This window comes from Lissotriton helveticus, chromosome 7 (assembly GCF_964261635.1).
Source record: "Lissotriton helveticus chromosome 7, aLisHel1.1, whole genome shotgun sequence".
Lineage (NCBI taxonomy): Eukaryota > Metazoa > Chordata > Amphibia > Caudata > Salamandridae > Lissotriton > Lissotriton helveticus.
The window spans coordinates 153,781,593-153,798,890 of NC_136068.1; the positions used below are offsets into that span (position 1 = coordinate 153,781,593).

General features: G+C 43.5%; 1 protein-coding gene across 1 annotated transcript in view; it reads right to left on the bottom strand.

Annotated features, from left to right (window-relative positions):
* Positions 1–17,298, bottom strand: part of ZNF831 (zinc finger protein 831) — a 485,428-nt gene that overhangs the window by 428,718 nt on the left and 39,412 nt on the right. The window lies entirely within an intron of this gene.

The following is a 17,298-nucleotide window of genomic DNA, read 5'->3' on the forward strand; positions in this document are numbered from 1 at the left end:
TCTGCCCTCTTTCTGCCAATCTTTTTAATTGGCTACTGTCACTGTTCTTTGTATATGGTAACTTTTCATTGGTCAATAGGCTTTAGTCCCTCCTTAGTACCGCATTTTCTCTTCTTGTAAACTCCCATGAGGACACCCCCTTTTACTTGTGTTCTTACTTGGTACGTTTTGATAAAGCCTCCGAGCACTATTTTCATACATGGCTTCCTCCTGCCTGCTGTTGCAGGCAGGACACGCTCTCCTGCCACTTTTTTTTTTGTGTACTCAGTGCGGCATTCCTTCGCTAACATAATGGCGGCTGCTTCTTTCTTTTGTTATTTGCGGCGGGGAACGCTGCCACATGCCTTTTTTTTCGGTTTATTTACTTTTGTTAAAATGGCAGCACCCTTGGTTTAGCTTTAAGTAAACTTTTTAAAATCTATTTCTTTACTTTTGAATCAATTGCGGCACCCGCTCTTTAGCTAAAGATGTTTAAAGCTAAAGCGCGGGTGCCGCCTTTGTAACAAAAGTAAATAAATAGAAAAAAAATCATGCAGCCGCCATTTCTTTTCTATTTGTTTACTTTTGTTACATTCACGGCACCCGCGCTGCTGCTTTAAACATCTTAAGCTAAAGCGCGGGTGTATTTGTATTTTGTATTTGTATTTCCATTTATAGAGCGCAATTGTCACCAACAGGTCTCTAAGCGCTATCAGAAAGAAAGGGACACGAACTAGCCTTCAGGCGCAAAGGGGCAGATATTAACAAGAACCCCAGATCTCTCGGCAAAGAACCGTTTTCAACTTCCTCCTGATAGGAAGAAGGGCGTGCTCTTTACGCAATGTCTCTGGTAGGTTATTCCACAGGGGGGGATGGCCATAGAAAAGGCTCTACCCCCTTTGGTGACAAGCCTGAAACGATGACACTTCAGTAAACAGGTCTCTGAGGACCAGAGCGCCCAATTCGAAGTATAAAGTGCTAGGCGATCTTTAACATACAGGGGGGCTTGACCATAAATGGCCTTGTGCGTAATACAGAGGCCCTTGAACTTGGCTCTCTGCTTTACTGGAAGCCAATGCAGGTGTTGGAGGAGAGGGGTGGCATGGGTTCCTCTGGGCAATTTGAAAATCAACCTGGCAGCGTCGTTCATGGTAAGCTGAAGTCTGGCAAGTAACTTCTCTGGAAGGCCAATGTAAAGGGCATTGCCATAGTCAAGGCTAGAAATTATCATTGCCGACACGATCAGTCTGAGAACAGAGAAGCTCAAAAGGGGAGCGAGCTTGCAAAGCTGTCTCATTAGGCCGGCACAGGCTCCCACTACTGCAGACACCTGTTGAGTCATGGACAGGTCAACATCTACCTTAATTCCCAGGCTCTTCACGGCCGTAGCCGGGACTGGGTCAGCGCCCAGTTCCTGAGGCCAGAAGAGGTTGCTCCACGGATTAGAGACAGTGGTAATGGCCAGAACCTCCGTCTTATCCAGATTGATTTTTAAAGAGTTGGCTGTCATCCAGTTGGTGATAAATTTAAGAATATTCTGAGTCTTAGCATGGGAGACTGAGGAATTGTCGATCTGGATGATAAGTTGGGTATCATCCGCATAATTATAGATCTGGCAATCCATGATGTTTAACACACCTATCAGGGGCTGCAGGTAGGCATTAAAAAGAAGAGGGGACAAAGCTGATCCCTGCGGGACTCCACAGGAGAGACAACCTGAAACAGACATATGAGATGACAACTGTACTCTCTGTGTCCGGCCGCTAAGGAAAGATGTGAGCCATTTAAGGGCTTTGTCCTGGACTCCAAGATCATGTATCCGCGACAAAAGAAGGTTATGATTAACGTGTCAAATGCCACGGACAGATCCAATAGGACCAGGGCACACAGCCTTTTTTGTCAACTTGGGGCCTAAGATCATCCAGCACAGCAAGCATAACCATTTCAGTGCTGTGATGGGCCCTGAAACCTGCCTGGTTGTGCTGCAGAAGGTTATATATTTCAAGATGGTAAGAGAGAGATTTCAGCACGTGTTGGTCTAACACCTTTGCCAGGAAAGGGAGTTGGGAGATAGGTCTAAAATGTTTTAAATTCTTCACATCCGCTCCTGGCTTCTTCAGAAGTGGGGTGACCCATGCTTCTTTGAAGTTAACGGGAACAGTGCCATGTGCCAGGGATTGGTTAAGAAGTGAAAGCACCTCATCCTCAATCCCGGGTAGCGCCATCTTAAAAATGGTTGGTGGGCATGGGTCTGCCGGAGAGCCAGACTTAACCCGTCCTATTAGGTGGGACAGAGAGTCAGCAGTCAGAGTCGGAAAGACAGTAAGTGATGTCGCAAACAGAGGTGCCAAGGGAACAGGTGACAAAGAACAGGGTACAGTAGTGGTGGTGGTAATTACATTTAGTAAATCCTTGACCTTGTCGAGGAAGAAGGATTGCAACAAGTTGCAGTCCTCTGGACTATGTACCGGCCTCACAGTCTCTGTTTGCCTTAACTCAGAAAGTACCCGAAAAGTTTCTTTTTGAATATCCTGAGCTGAAGTAATCCTGTGTTCATAGAATTCTGCTTTCCTAGTGAGGATGGCTTTTTTATAGGCTCCAAGCGCTAACAGGTACTCCCTGCGGGAATCTGCATTATAAAATTTCCGCCATGCTCTCTCCTGTTGGCGGAGATGTCGCTTCAAGGCTCTTAGGGAGTCATTGAACCAAGGAGCCCCTTTGCCTTTGTCCCTGATTATGACTCTCTGTATGGGGGCAACTACGTCTAAGGCCTGCTTCAACCTAGTTGACAGGGCAGTGCTGCAGCATCCGGATTTCCCCCAATAAACTTTGAAGGAGCTGTATTTTTTAAGGTGTTAACCAGATCATCTGTTTGGATTTTCTTCCAGTTTCGCAGTTCTTTCCACTCGGGAGCAGTGTTAGCTACACGCTTAGTAGATAGTAGCTGGCCACTAATTAAGTAGTGGTCTGGCCAGGCACAGGGACTGACATCTATTGGATGAACAAACGGGTGTGATGTCCAAACTAAATCTAAGGTATGACCCTTTTCATGTGTGGGAACATGTACCACCTGCTTAAGTTCCAGAGAGGTCAGTGCTTCGTTGAGTTGGAAGGCCTGACTATCCATAGGAATCTGATCCCAGTGGAAGTTCAAGTCTCTCAATATTAATAGGCAGTGGTAGCCTGTACGAATATCACTGACAGGTTCAATAAAAGCCTCCACTAACTAGGGGGGTGTATGGGGGGGTCGATATATTATAAAAATGGCTAGGCAGGAAGTTGGAGAGCAAAATTTCGCCCCCAACACATCTGCCCCCTCAATGCTTTCAGCACAAATTATTTCGGCCTTCAACTCCTTTTTGTCTAAAATTGCTACTCTTCCCCCCTGGTGCTGCCCGGTCTGTTGTGGTAGACGGCAGCATAGTTAGGAGGCAGGGAAGCAACAATATCAGGAGTAGAGGACTCCTCAAGCCAGGTTTCCGTAATGCAAAGGAGGTCTAAGGTGTTATCCTGCAGGAGGGAGAAAACCTCAAGATTGTGTTTTTGTAAAGAACGGGTGTTGAGGGAGGCTACCCTAGTTCCCCATGGTACAGGAATTTGGGGTGACTTAGGAGGAGGAACATTGAGCCTGTGTGCAATAGTTCCCCTTTGAACTTTGAACAATTTGTGTGATCTGAGTATATCAACAGTAGAAGCATTGAGAGGCACCGTGTTATAGGCCAGACTCCGTAGATCTTCCGAGCCATACCGGAGCCGGGGGCCAGGGGTCTTGGCCCCCGGCCCCGGTCGGGCGCGGATGGGCGCAGACGGGCTCGCCTTTGGCGCGCCTGCTGCGCGCGTCCGCTGCGCATCCTAGTTGGCCTCATCTTTTATCCCTCCTTTTGGGCGAAGACTAGAGCGCTAACCGCGCTGTCCCCCAAAGCTGGCTGCCTGCTTGTGTCAGTGGCGCGTGCGTGTCCCTCCGATCCCCCCCAGCAACTAAATCGGCTGGGAAGTCGGCCGGATTTCGTCAGGAGCAGTGCGTGCAGGTAGGGGTGCAAAAGAGTTAAAAACCACTGAAATTTTATTTTAAAAAGGACTGAGCTACGGTCTCCCGGCTTCCGCCTCAGGAGATGATAAAACTAACCTTCTTACAGCGCCCACCAATCAGGCCCCTTATATCCCTCCTTTTGGGCGAAGACTAGAGCGCTAACCACGCTGTCCCCCAAAGCTGGCTGCCTGCTTGTGTCAGTGGCGCATGCGTGTCCCTCTGATCCCCCCCAGCACCTAAATTGTCTGGGAAGTCAGCCGGATTTCGTCAGGAGCAGTGCGTGCAGGTAGGGGTACAAAAGAGTTAAAAACCACGGAAATTTTATTTTAAAAAGGACTGAGCTACGGTCTCCCGGCTTCCGCCGCAGGAGATGACAAAACTAACCTTCTTCATAATGCAATAGCTCTTGCATTACTGAAAGTTTAAGTTATTGGTGTTACATTATTATTAGCAACAGCAATAGCTCAAACTTTAACTAATGCAAGACCTATTGAATTGCAAATGTTTGTTTTTATTCCTCCACAGTAATCTCTAAAGGTTTAGGTGGTGCCCCCAGGTGTTATGGGATTTCTAGGGTGGTAGAAGACAGACTCAAAGCCCTTCATGAGGAAGATAATACCTCCTGTGGGATTACAATCCCAGAGGCACGGATCCCTATTCTTGCACAATATCCAAAGATGGTTGGAAGCCTTAAGAACGAATGGTCATCTGGAAGCCTGGACTGCCACAATATAATCCCTGGCTAGCCTCTGTGGCCCATACTTTTCAATGTCTACACCACCAATCAAGGTATGGGCAGTGGGCCCCAGTTAACTAAATTTAAAGGTGGGGTAACCCCAGTATCTCCCAGAAAGAAATCATCAAGTTCACAAGGGCCGTAGTCAATTGATACACTCTTTCAATGCTTTATTTGGGATAACACAACAAGGAATTACAATTAAGATTCTGAAACTGCCCGATGAAAAGAGGGTTAACTGTGATCTCTGTCTCGGTGGCCTTTCCAATACAAGCTAGATGTTTTTCAAACAATTATTTTGGCTTGTCTATTAAAAAATACTTCTTGATCTGCAAATACTAAACTTACCTAGTTTCAACAAACTTCTCAGGATCTTCAAAGCAGTACAATATAAGTCCTGTCAAGTTATAAATAATAATCGGTCAATGTTTTACCTGTCTTGCCTGTACCTTATTTTCATGCAGAAACCCCACTCACAGAATGCAAAACTTTTTTCCAAAGACGAAGGATCAAAGGTCTAGTAAAATTGCTGATTTCTGTTTTGGCTCAGTTTTAAAGATTTTACAACCTTTTTGTTAAATAATTTGTCACATACCAAACATGTTGCCCAAGAGCGTGATATTGATCATATTACATAATTAGAGAACAAATTATACTCCCTACATCCATCAGATTTATTTCAGGGGGTTTGACACATAAGATGACAGATTGAACCTGTAGATTTGTTAGCCCAGATTAGAAGAAAATTGACAGGTATTAAGTATTGCAATAATGAGAAGCGTAATATCAGTTATCTTACTTACTCCACTTTGAAGGATGCCAATTTTCATCCAATGACCTTCTTTAAAAGATGGTTCATTTTAAAGCCAAGTTTTTGTCTTGATGCTCATTGCCTGATCCATTATAAGTACTCTTTGGAAATCTACTAGAACACCATTTTTCGCCGACTGGCATGACAAAACGTTAAAGATCAGCCGGCAGAAATAACCCCATCGATTTTGGGGAAAATGTGCACGGGTGGGAATGATTTTTATGACTCTAACCAATATTTATTACTAATAAATTTGTACTTTTGTTTGACATGATTCTTTTTTCTGAGTGTAATGCCTTGCCGAAGAAACTAGTACTTTTACATCTGGGCTTATGTGTTATGCATTGACAATTTAATATTTTTACAACTGTGTGATCTATTTTGTACATCCTACAAATAAATTAATAAAGATCATAAATGGAAAAAAAAAGATCATAAATGTTCCTCCCTCCTGACATGAACAGAATCTGTAGAATCAGTTTAGAGGGAGGAAATGCATAAAGAAGGGTAATCGGCTAAGGGCGGAGGAGAGAATTCACTCCTCAGTCTCCTCCACCTGAAACTGGCATCCTCTTTCTAGGTACAAGTGTCCAAGTCCTGTACTTTTGGTGCCCCCACACAAGGCATAACATTTCTTCTGGAAGAGAAAGAACCAAAGAGGAGGTAAAGACTCTGCTCAGCGTATTTGCAAAACATTGTCCACCCCTCTCATGAAACCCACTTTCCTGTGAGAGCAGCTTCGTCTCTGCCCAGGCATCGATCTTAACTGTGACTGTGAACGGAGCTAGGAACCAAACTGTCTCCTCTCTATTCATAAATACCCTGGACAGCATGCCCTCAGCCTGAATCGCCTTTGACTCACCCTGTGAATATGATACAAATGTCGTAGAGGTAAAATCACTATGGGTAATTTGCAATGTCCACTGTCCACTCAGCTATCTTATTTGACAGTCGTCATGCATTAAAAGGTACCCAAAGTTGGCATGGACATCTTAGTTTGCCATCAGGTGCCTGTGGCAGTGCCTTTGGTACCACTGCTTTCTAGAGTCATGAAGGCAACTGTAAGCTCAGAAAGTAAGCAGAACAGTATAGTCTTTTGTCACCATCTGTACCTTGCACTCAAGGCCCTTTCCTTTACCCCTCAGGCTTCCATTAGCCTTTACCTGGAAGGACTAATGGAGAGACCAGAGATCAACCTTGTGTTGTCACTTGGAGTGACAGGGTGTCATACACCCATTGAGGATGACCCACCAGCCGCGCTCCAGAAGCCTCTGTGGTCAAGATCACTGCAGACTGAATGTTCTCTTCTAGAGCAATACCCTTCACTGTAGGTCTTTCTGAATCTGACAAGATCATGATCAGGTTTTGAAGGGATAGTGATTAAGCGTTCAACATACCAGCATATGTCTCTGATTTGGTAGCCCCCAGCACTCTCGGAGGTTGCCTTCCCTACTCTGGCCCTTGTCCCCGGTCTCTTTGTGCATAAGATTGAATCAGCACAAGTCCCTTGTACTACTCTGGTAGTGGTCGAGGAGCGGACATGCTTGGTGACATCAGCAAGCTGGTTCGGCTCATGTTGCCTGAACACAGAGCTTGGGGAGGCCAAGAGACCTTTGGCCCGACTCAGGTGAACTTTGATTGCTCTCCAGTAAACAGTCCACTCCACCACTCTACTGAGGTGCAGCTCTTCCAGGCTGAACAGCTAGCTTACTCCTTCCTCGGGAAGTCAGCTCCTGCAGGGCTAGACACATTTTTCACTCTTCTCAGCAGCTCAGCCTGTAAGATTCGCAGACTTCAGGTGATGTCCCCTTACCTCTGGGAGATCTGACTACAACCGCCATATTGTGCCATGTAAAACTATGAGCAATCCATACCAGATACCATCGATCTCAGCAGTGTCACACTCACATCCACACAGAGTCCTGCTATACAAAACACACACTCGACATGGATTCTCATGAATCAGATAAAAAGGCATGTTCAGATCTAGAATTATTTAAATTACTTGGGCAGCAGTTTTTTCAACAAGACCGCACAGTTATGCGCCCCTCCAGGTCTCAAAATTGGGATCTGTATCATAGAGACAAAAGTCTCAGTGTGCTCTTACGAATGGAGTGTGAACTGGGCCACAAAAAGTCACAATACCAGATATCACATGTAGGTAGGTAACTCAGTGCAGGGGTACTCGCCTGTTTACCGGGCAGAGGACATTCCCGGTCCAACAATTACATTAACCAGATACCACAGGAAACATATGATGGCCTATATTTCTAGCATGGAGACACTGCTGGTACACCCAGATGTACACTACATCAAGGCTCTCAGGAGGGTGACTTATAGCCAACAACCAAAACAGAATTTTCAATCAACAGCATGAAGCAAGCTGGAATGTGTGCTTAGCTCATTTGGCTGATTAAGAGTGGCTGCAAGTCAATCATGACATCTTTAGTGTTAAAATGTTGGCAAAGTTTGGTTCCCACAGAGCAGATCACTCATGCCTTCTTTAGCCACGGAAATCAAACAATGGGCTTTTATGAGGAGTCCTGCTGTGTATATTAAGAACAAAGATAGGAAGATCAGAGAGGAGTAGCTTATTGGAAAAGTGAGTCATTTCCTAATAGGTCAATAAATGGTAAAATCCAGCAGAGATGCACAACATAAGACTGGCTGTGCCCTGAAACATTTTAGTTGTAGAGCATTTTTTTTCTACAGTATCACATTTCACTGACTACCGCAGACCAGCCACCTTTTGAGAGGCACATGAAACCGGAAAACTCCCTACTGCTGCCTCATCATTATCCTCATCCCAGTCTTTATACAACAAAAGGAGTGTGCACCCTTCTGCCTACCTAGCCCCCCGTTCAAAATCTGGGCCTCTTAAGTGTCCCTCGCCACCTGATGAACTGTGACTCCAGTACAGAGGCTTCTCCATCACCCCTCCAGTTTTTAGATCTGAAATTGTAGTGTAACTGTTGGCAGGCCTTAGGTGTTCAAGTTGAAAAATAACTTTCAGGAGTACTACAGAAAGGGGCTTTTGCCCCTCTCACATGTTGGTAGACAGGAGACAATCTTTTGATGGGGCAGAGGTTTTGTGCTTTCACGACAAAAGTGCTTCCCCTCCATGTAGCTGAAATTATTTTGTGTGTTTATTCAGCAGCCTCAGGCAGCAGCAGTAGGGCTTCCTTGACCTCTCTAGGACAGGCACTTGGCACTGTAATGCTGTTAAAGTGTGTTCCTAAGAGTATCATTTATGGTGTTTGTTTTGCTCTGGCACCGGCAAAGATGGAAGGAGAGCAGTCATGAGGAATGTACTGCTGTGTTCCAGTCCCAGCATTCTCCTCTTCCATCATTAACTTGAAACTTCTAAGTGTAGTTGTGTGAGAGTACTATGTGGTGCCCATGGCTACACTTATCTATATGGATGTTTACGTCTGGCCTTGCAATACAGATATCACCTGTCTGTATTTAATCAACAAAAAAGAGCTTTCAGAGTTCTACTGTGAGAGGGGCTTAGGATCCACCCATGGTTCTCCTGAGTATAGGATTTGATTGGGCAGAATGTGGTTGCTTCCACTAAAATTAGTGATTGTATTGCACTTTTTGCCTGTGGCAACGCTTATACTAAATACAGCAGGGCTACGTTGGTTATGGAAGCCAGCTATTGGCCTGGCCTGTTGATTATGAGATGTTATGATAAAGGAAGTAGGGTGGTGTATTTATTGTGAAACTTTACATTTGAATACATTTACAATTGTATGACTGTATGCCTGGTGGTTGCCTTGTGGGAAACCTTATGAGGTTCCGTGGTTTACGGGACCGGACTCCATTTTGTTTGCGTCGTTTGAGGACGCCATTTTATGTTGCCCTCACGTAGGCCTAGGTAGTAAACGTACGAACAAAGTTGCATGGGCCTCGTTGTTCATGTACGCATTTAACAGGCCCTTTTCGATTTGCGAGTGAACTGTAAGATGCTGACCCCGTCACCTGAAACTGACCCTTTACGAAGCCAGTTTTCTCTAGTTGATCGTTGTCTGAGTTCCCGATCAATGTTCAGGATATCGTTAGTTTTTAGTGTTCTTGCACATATCTTATCCTACTCAACATCTGAATTGTTTCTTTCCTTTACGACTTTTCATTACATGGGTAGTGCTTTCAATTATGGGTTTTGTCCGGCTTGTGGTAATCGAATTTGGGACATTCCTAATAATTAACTTGTGGGTTGGTACGATGTAAAGTGAGCTTTTTGGAATGTACTAATGTGTGTGAAATGTATTCTATTGGTCAGAATTTGCCGCAGTGGGTGTGCATTCGTAATGAACTGATATTGTGCATAAAAAGAGATGTCTTGCTCTACAAAAATTGAACAGTTTCTTGAGTTGTACACCGTGTTGTATTGCTGGGATTACTGTTACTAGCTGCAGCTAATAAATTGATCTCTGACGCCAACCAGAAGTATTCCGTGTCTCTGTAGTCTAAGACAGGTGAATCCGAAGACTTCGGGTGGGTCCCTGGCACCGCTGGGTTCTAAGAAAACCCGGTTCTTCAGTTACACTCAGTACAGTAGCCCTGAGCTGATTATGGTGACAAGCCAATGATAATCATTACAGGCTTGATTGGTGCACAGGGAAATGTTATGCCAGATATCATTGTATGGTATGTTTATTATTTTTAAAAAAGAATGACAAAAGCTGTAGGCCTGGCTTATTGATTGTGAAGACCATTTTCTAAAGCCTACTGGCCTCTATCTTTGGATTGTTATCACATTATGTTACAGACTGCATGTAGTCTCATGGACAACCATAGGAGGCAAGGGTGTTGGTGTTGGTCACCCACCCAGACAAAACCTGGGAGTAGAATTTCATTGTGCTGATTCTTGATAGACTTTATTGAGATGGTTTGTATATTGTTTTTCCAATTGTAATTGTACATATTTAGAATTGTATAACTGTATGCCTGATGGTTGCTAGCTTATATGCACTTCAGTAAGTCTGTGTTGGATGTAGGGTCAAATTAGTGGCAAAGGCTAAAAGCCTTATAGTTTCACTAGGAATGGATATGCCAATTTCCTAAGGTGTGATCTATGTATAATGAAAAGTTATGACAAAGCAAATGACCTTACATACTTATTGTGAAAAGCATGTGTTAAAGACAATAGGCTTTTAAGAGTAGTTTGCTATTACACTGTGCAACGGCCTGTTGACTAGTATTTTGTTACATAAACTCTTGCAGATTCCCGTAGTAGGCAGTAAACCATGGGGATAGAAGATTTTCAGTATTGTAATCCTTGTTAGGCTCTATTAGTAGGAATTGTATATTGTTTTGTAATTTTGTGCATATTTGTAAATTTATTACGGTATACCTCACTGTTGCCTGGTGAGAAGGCTTTTGACCAACACAATGCGTCTGAGTTGGTTGTGGTGACAAGCCAATGATAAAGGTCTACACTGCTACATGCACGAGGAGTACTCTCCATGCCGCGACACTCTGCCAGAATACTGCAAAACTTTATATCTACTGACTTGATTCGGCATTGTTGTGCCAACTATCCAGATACTCATTGTATGGATGAACAGAAACCTATCTGCATATCCGCCCTAAAGAAGTCGAGGTGTTACCAACCTATCGACGAAACACGTGCTGGCTGAAAAGTTCTATGCTGGCTGTATTGCCTGTTTCTGTTTGGAATGTACACTGGCTGTGATAATTTCTACTAGCCCTATGTGAAAATTTTGGATTACAGCTCCTTGGCTCAACCAGAGGAATTTGATTAAAGTGGGCTGTATATCTATTACTGCTGGACTTGAGACAGATTTTCCTATTTTTTTGAGTGCTTCCTTAGATAAAGTTTATAAACCAGATTGTTTATAATGAAAAGTTACAATAAAGGCTGTATGCCTGACATCCTGAGTGTGAAAAGCATATGTTCAAGCCAATGGGCATTTAACGGTGGATTGTTATTTCTCTGTAATAAAGTTTGCAGATTGGTATTTTGTTACATCATATGTCACAGGTTAGCTTTGTAGGGTAGGATCTTGGTGTTGGTTATCGCCTCTGACAAATCCTATGGGTAGACAATTGGCACTGTAATAATTCTTGCTAAAATCTATTTTGGAGCCTTGACAGACTTAGCTATCTGCCAAGATCGTGTAATAAAGAAAGAAATCTTTAAATACTACATGGATCCATATTTATGAATATGTATCCATACAGATACAGTCTTTACGTGAGCTCTTCTTCGGCCACTGGTTTGTCATTTATACTCTGCTTCCACCCATGATAGAGTACTGCATGGGGTAATGGTTCAGACCACATCAGTCATTGGCTCTCTTACTGTGTGAATAAGGAGAATTTCTGATGACATGTGCACATGCATCTGAAAATGAGAGCACTTCAGTGTCACAGTGCTTAGGTGTTACATTTTCTCCTTTCACTTCTTTGCTTCTTCTCTTTTCATTTTATTATATCTTAAGAGGACACTACAACGCTCCAGGCAGTGCTAACGAGTCGCTTGCTCGCAGATCATTTCATCTGCAGTGGGCAGTAAGCCATGTCCATGGTGTATAATTGTTTTACCATGTCAGGGAGGCAGTAGCGGTCGGCAGTAGGTGTTTCTGTAGGGCGGTGACGTGGGCAGGGGGAGGGGCGGGGGGGTAGTAATGTATGGATTACGGAGTTTTACAGGTAAGTAAACATTTTAAAAAATAAAACGAATTTCGTTGCGCGCACTGCATCACCAAATGTGATGCAGTGTACACAACGAAATTCGTTTTATTTTTTAACATGTTTACTTACCTGTAAAACTCCGTAATCCATACATTACTACCCCCCACCCTGCCACTCCCCCTGCCCACGTCACCGCCCTACAGAAACATCTACTGCCGACCGCTACTGCAGGGAGGCCAAAAAATGTAGTTCTTAAAGTGGCAGACATTCTGGAACTTTAAATAAACAATAGATTATGTACAATACCTTTGCTGCTATGTTTAGTTTCATTATTACAAGCATATGCCCACTGTGTTCAGACAGCAGAATCTTTTCTTTTTTTTGACTTGTTTTCTTTTGATTTATCCTGCGTATGTTGTTACGTTTGTGTGTGTTTTATTGGGGTGTCAAAGGGAAAGGGGGACGCAAGCATGTCACTGGATGGATGAATGAATACATGAGTGTAAATATGAGTGACTGGCTGCATGTAATTTAACTTTCTGAAGACCTAAACCCATCAATGACACAAAAGGCACCTTTATTCATAGGCCAGATCAATTGACATTGCCAATGTTTGGTGTGGCTTCATCGAAAGAAACTACATTTTCATTATTATGATCTATTTGGTAATGTATTGTGAAAGGGCTAACAGGTATTTATTTATGGCAATGCTATGCTATATAATTTAGTGCCATAGCCATGCTTCATATGCTGATAATTCAACAGCAGGAAAGGAGCAAAGCTGCAGCCATGGATGTACAGTCTGTCCAACAGGTTTCGGAGCAGATCCTTGCTGAGGCCAGACCTCCTTTCGGAGTAGTACAGCACATCTGCTACAACTTCTGGTGGCCATTTTAGGTTGGGACTGCACTTGCTGCTGATTACTATGAGCCTGAGTTGAGGAGTGGTTAAGTCACACCTTACTCCATGTGGGTTTTTTCTTTGCCATCATGTGGGTTTTTTCTTTGCCATCTGATTGGGCCTCACTGGAATATGACACAGAAAAGGAAGAAGACGAGAATTTCCTGATCCAAATCCCAAACGTCTAAAATCTACTGATCCAAATCCCAAAGTCAATTACACTAATAAGAAAGATCTGTTGTTGCCCTGCAGAGGTAGCCCAGACTCTTCTTGACCAAGACAGCCATACATCGCCCATGCATCCAGTAGCGAGGAGCCTGACCTTACCCAAGGTGAACTAAAAAGAACTGGACTAAAAGGTCACACTCATGTAAGTCCAAAAATATATACTTTGGTCGTACTCCAACAAACCAGTATCAACATCCGTCAAGTGCATAGCTTGGCTCCAGTAGCCTTTACGGTTCTTCTGGTTTCCCTTGCTTTGTTCCTGTATATTTCACGCTTTCCCCGTTACATAGCAATTGTTTGTTTTCACTGCCCCAAATGTTCATATCCAATGAGTAAAAGTATTTGCAGTTAGTCATGTAAAAGACATTCACGTTTTGCATTTATCCAACTCCTTATGCATACTTTTCTCAGTTTGGAGCACATCAAAGGAGTGTAGCAGGGCCTGTTTGTAAGCTGTGAAATATTCATACAGGAAAATGCTTCAGAACATGCTCAACTAACTGTCTGTGCTGTAAAGGTACTTCACTCACAGTTTGTAACCACCAACCCCAGAGATGTAGACATTTTAATATAATATACTACCTTGACCTGTGGCTGCATTCCAACAACCCAGTATCAATGTCAATCATGTGTATCCCTCAGATTTAATAGTTCTTCCAGTCATTCTGGTCTTCCATTGTATTTTGGACCTTGTAGGTGCATATTCAACATTTCATCTCTTATGTCAAATTCGTATTCCCCATCAGCCCTAATCCCCATTTTGCTATATTTACACATGTTCTCCAAATTTCTATTGGGTGCAACCTTCGATGGACAAAGGGAAGCAACAAGCACAGCAAGTTCATTAACCATAACGCACCAGTATGGGCCAGAGACTGGAAAAGAGGCAGTGCCCAAGAAGACCCAGCTCTTCAGCAAAGATACATTAACTATAGAAGAATTATCTTCCCTTCCTGTGAAAAGATATTTCAACCGTGACCATCTCTGCCTTTGGACGCCACATCAGGTGGTCCAGGAGGCTGAAGAACCACTTGCAAAATAAGTCATAGAAATGAGATTCAGAGAAACCTCATACAAATCTGCCCACAAGAACTCTGTAGTGTTCTTGACGAGGCCACCCGCGAGGATCTTCCTGCTAGCACAATACTTTTCCCTTTTCACCCCAAGCACCCTACCTCTCCTTTGACTGTTCGCCGTCGCTACCCTGAGAGTAAAATGCAGAAAGAGTGTGCTTGACCCAGTTTAAAAAGCTATATTAGTAGGGCAGACACAAGACATTAGAGGCAAACAACCTCAACCACCACGGTGGAGGCACCGGCTTGCCCGGTGGCCCCACAAAGAGTCTCTAGTAAGGCACCCAAATAAAAATGGATTCCCACAAGTGTGTCAGTTAAACTTAGTTACAACTTCTGATACATGTGTAGCGATTCTTTTATTCAAAGGATTTCTTGTCAGGAGTAGCAGTGAAGAGCCTTCATCAGGACTTGAATAACATAAATGAAATCATATATCACTCATAAAATTATTTACCTAAAAGAAATGGAAAAACATCAAGTCAATCACTCGAAATATAAATATAGTATTTGCGTATATAAATCATCCAATTGATTACAAAATAAGCAAAACATATATCTTGATAGACTGACACAACTTTATAATTCATGTAGAGAAACTTCTGCAAAGTAGTTGCCAGAAAATCCTAGGGGCATATTAACAAGGGCTTTATCTCCGCTTTTTTGGCTTTAAAATCCAAAGAAGCGGGGATAAAAATATCGCCCTATCAACAACAGGGTGCTAACATGCAAAATCGCATGTTAGCATCCTTTTTCACCACGCTTCCCTTTGCATCTCTAATGAGATGCAAAGTGGGCGTTCCAGAGCAAAATAATAGGAGAAATGTCGCTAAGTGACATTTCTCCTATTATCAAGCTTCACGCTAACCCTGTTAGAGACAAAAAAAGCAGCGCTAACCACGGTTAACGCTGCTTTTTTACGTCTGCTCATTTTCAGACTTAGCCATGTAATCCAATGGGAGGTGGATTACATGGCTAAGTCTACCATGGGCTATCAACAAGGATATCCCTATCCTTGTAGTTTTATCGCTGCATTACCAGCGATAGCCTCCCAAAATGCCGCTATCGCTGGATTTTTTATCGCCTAGGCTGTTAGTGTTGTTAATAACGCGATAACCAGGCGATATTATCCAGCGATAGCAGGCGTTAAAAAAATTAACGCTATGCGCCCTTAGCGTTAATTTTCCCTGTCCCTTGTTAATATGCCCCCTAGAGACTAAAAATGTTTTGAGAGGATTCTATATTCATGTGAACTGTAGTAACCCCTTCTCCCTACTTTTTATTATTCGCACCATGTATAAAAGGCGAACAACCTTTTTTTAAAACCATGCACAGGTCGCCTGGGTTTACACCTTTGGAATGATTTCTAATATTGATAAGATCTCTGTGAGTAAATACTAAGGGGGTCATTAAGATAGCGGGCGTATCGTCACCACCCGTATGGCAGGGGCGATCCGCCTGCCAAAATCCACCGTCTGCATGTTAAATTGCCCCCTCCCCCCCACATTACCATGGCGGGGGAGACCCTGGCGGACGGATAGACCGTCCACCGGTTTTCCGCCCGGTCGACGAGCCGACCTGGCGGAAAAGCTGTTAACATGGTGGCTGTGTCTGGGAGATACCGCCATCCATATTAGCATACATGCGGGGAAATGCATGCAGTTCTCAGTATTGGGGGCCCCATAGTGGGCCCCCAGGGTTTCTGCGGGGTGGAGGGTGTACATGGAGGGTACCTATGGTACCCCCCTGCATTTGTCAGTACAACATAGCAGGCACCGCACGGTGCCTGTCACGTTGTACTGTCAAATGCACAACTTGCATTTCTGGCATTGTGGCGGGCGGTGCTTTCAGCACCGCCTGCCACAATGTTAGAAATGCGGGATGTGCCCGCCAGTGTGGCGGGCGCATCCTAATGGGATGTGCGGGACCGCCGCAAGCGATGCGGGTGGTCCCATTTCCGCCCAAGTCCGCCCGCCATACTAATGGACCCCTAAGAACCGAACCCTGTGTCGACTCGGCCATCGTTCCAGACGTTTTTCCATGATGCTAAGTTTTAATTTAGTCAGAGACCTATACTCGTTATTTAACCCACAATAGATTGCACAACAGTTTTTTAATATTTTTCGCTACAAAGCTAACAAAATTATGAGATGCCACATAACTACCACCAGCTGATTTCTCTCATCTACATGCCAAAAGACACTGGACACATGCCAGTCTGTGATTCCTGGTCTGGCTTAACTAAGATGCAAATAACAATATCCCACCACAAGCCTGCCTGGACATTTATGAACACACAAAAAACACACAGAAAAGTACATAAGAAGCACTGATGTGTAACATCATTTTGATAAATACATTTTTGGACAATAACAAACAATACAATCCCTACTTTGTCCAAGAATCAGTACAGACTTCTCATTCTGTTTTTCAAATTTGTGTTCTGCTATAATCATTGGTACAGAATATTTTACACCTTGCAAAGATTGCGATTGAGTTTAATTAACAAACCTGTGGGTACCCTTGTTAATAAATTATAAACAATGTTTCCATGCTCGATCCCTGATTAACCCCCCGCGTTTGGTGCAAAGTAGCAATAAACCATGATATGCCTCTTTCAATCTACCTCACAGGCAATTTATCAAAAAATACCCATTGTAATTTAGGTAACTTATTCGGGAATCATGGTGCTAATTTGATTAGGACAGCTGCTTAGCAAATTGTGGTCCAACATGTTAGAATAAAACATGTTGGCAGCTGAAAATGTCAACTGGGAATTTTAGCTGGACTAGTAGGGATACATCTTCAAGTTCAGAATGCCTTGCTTGGGGAACTTTTTTTTATCAAAAGAAAAGTGGAAAATCGAAATGATTTGGGA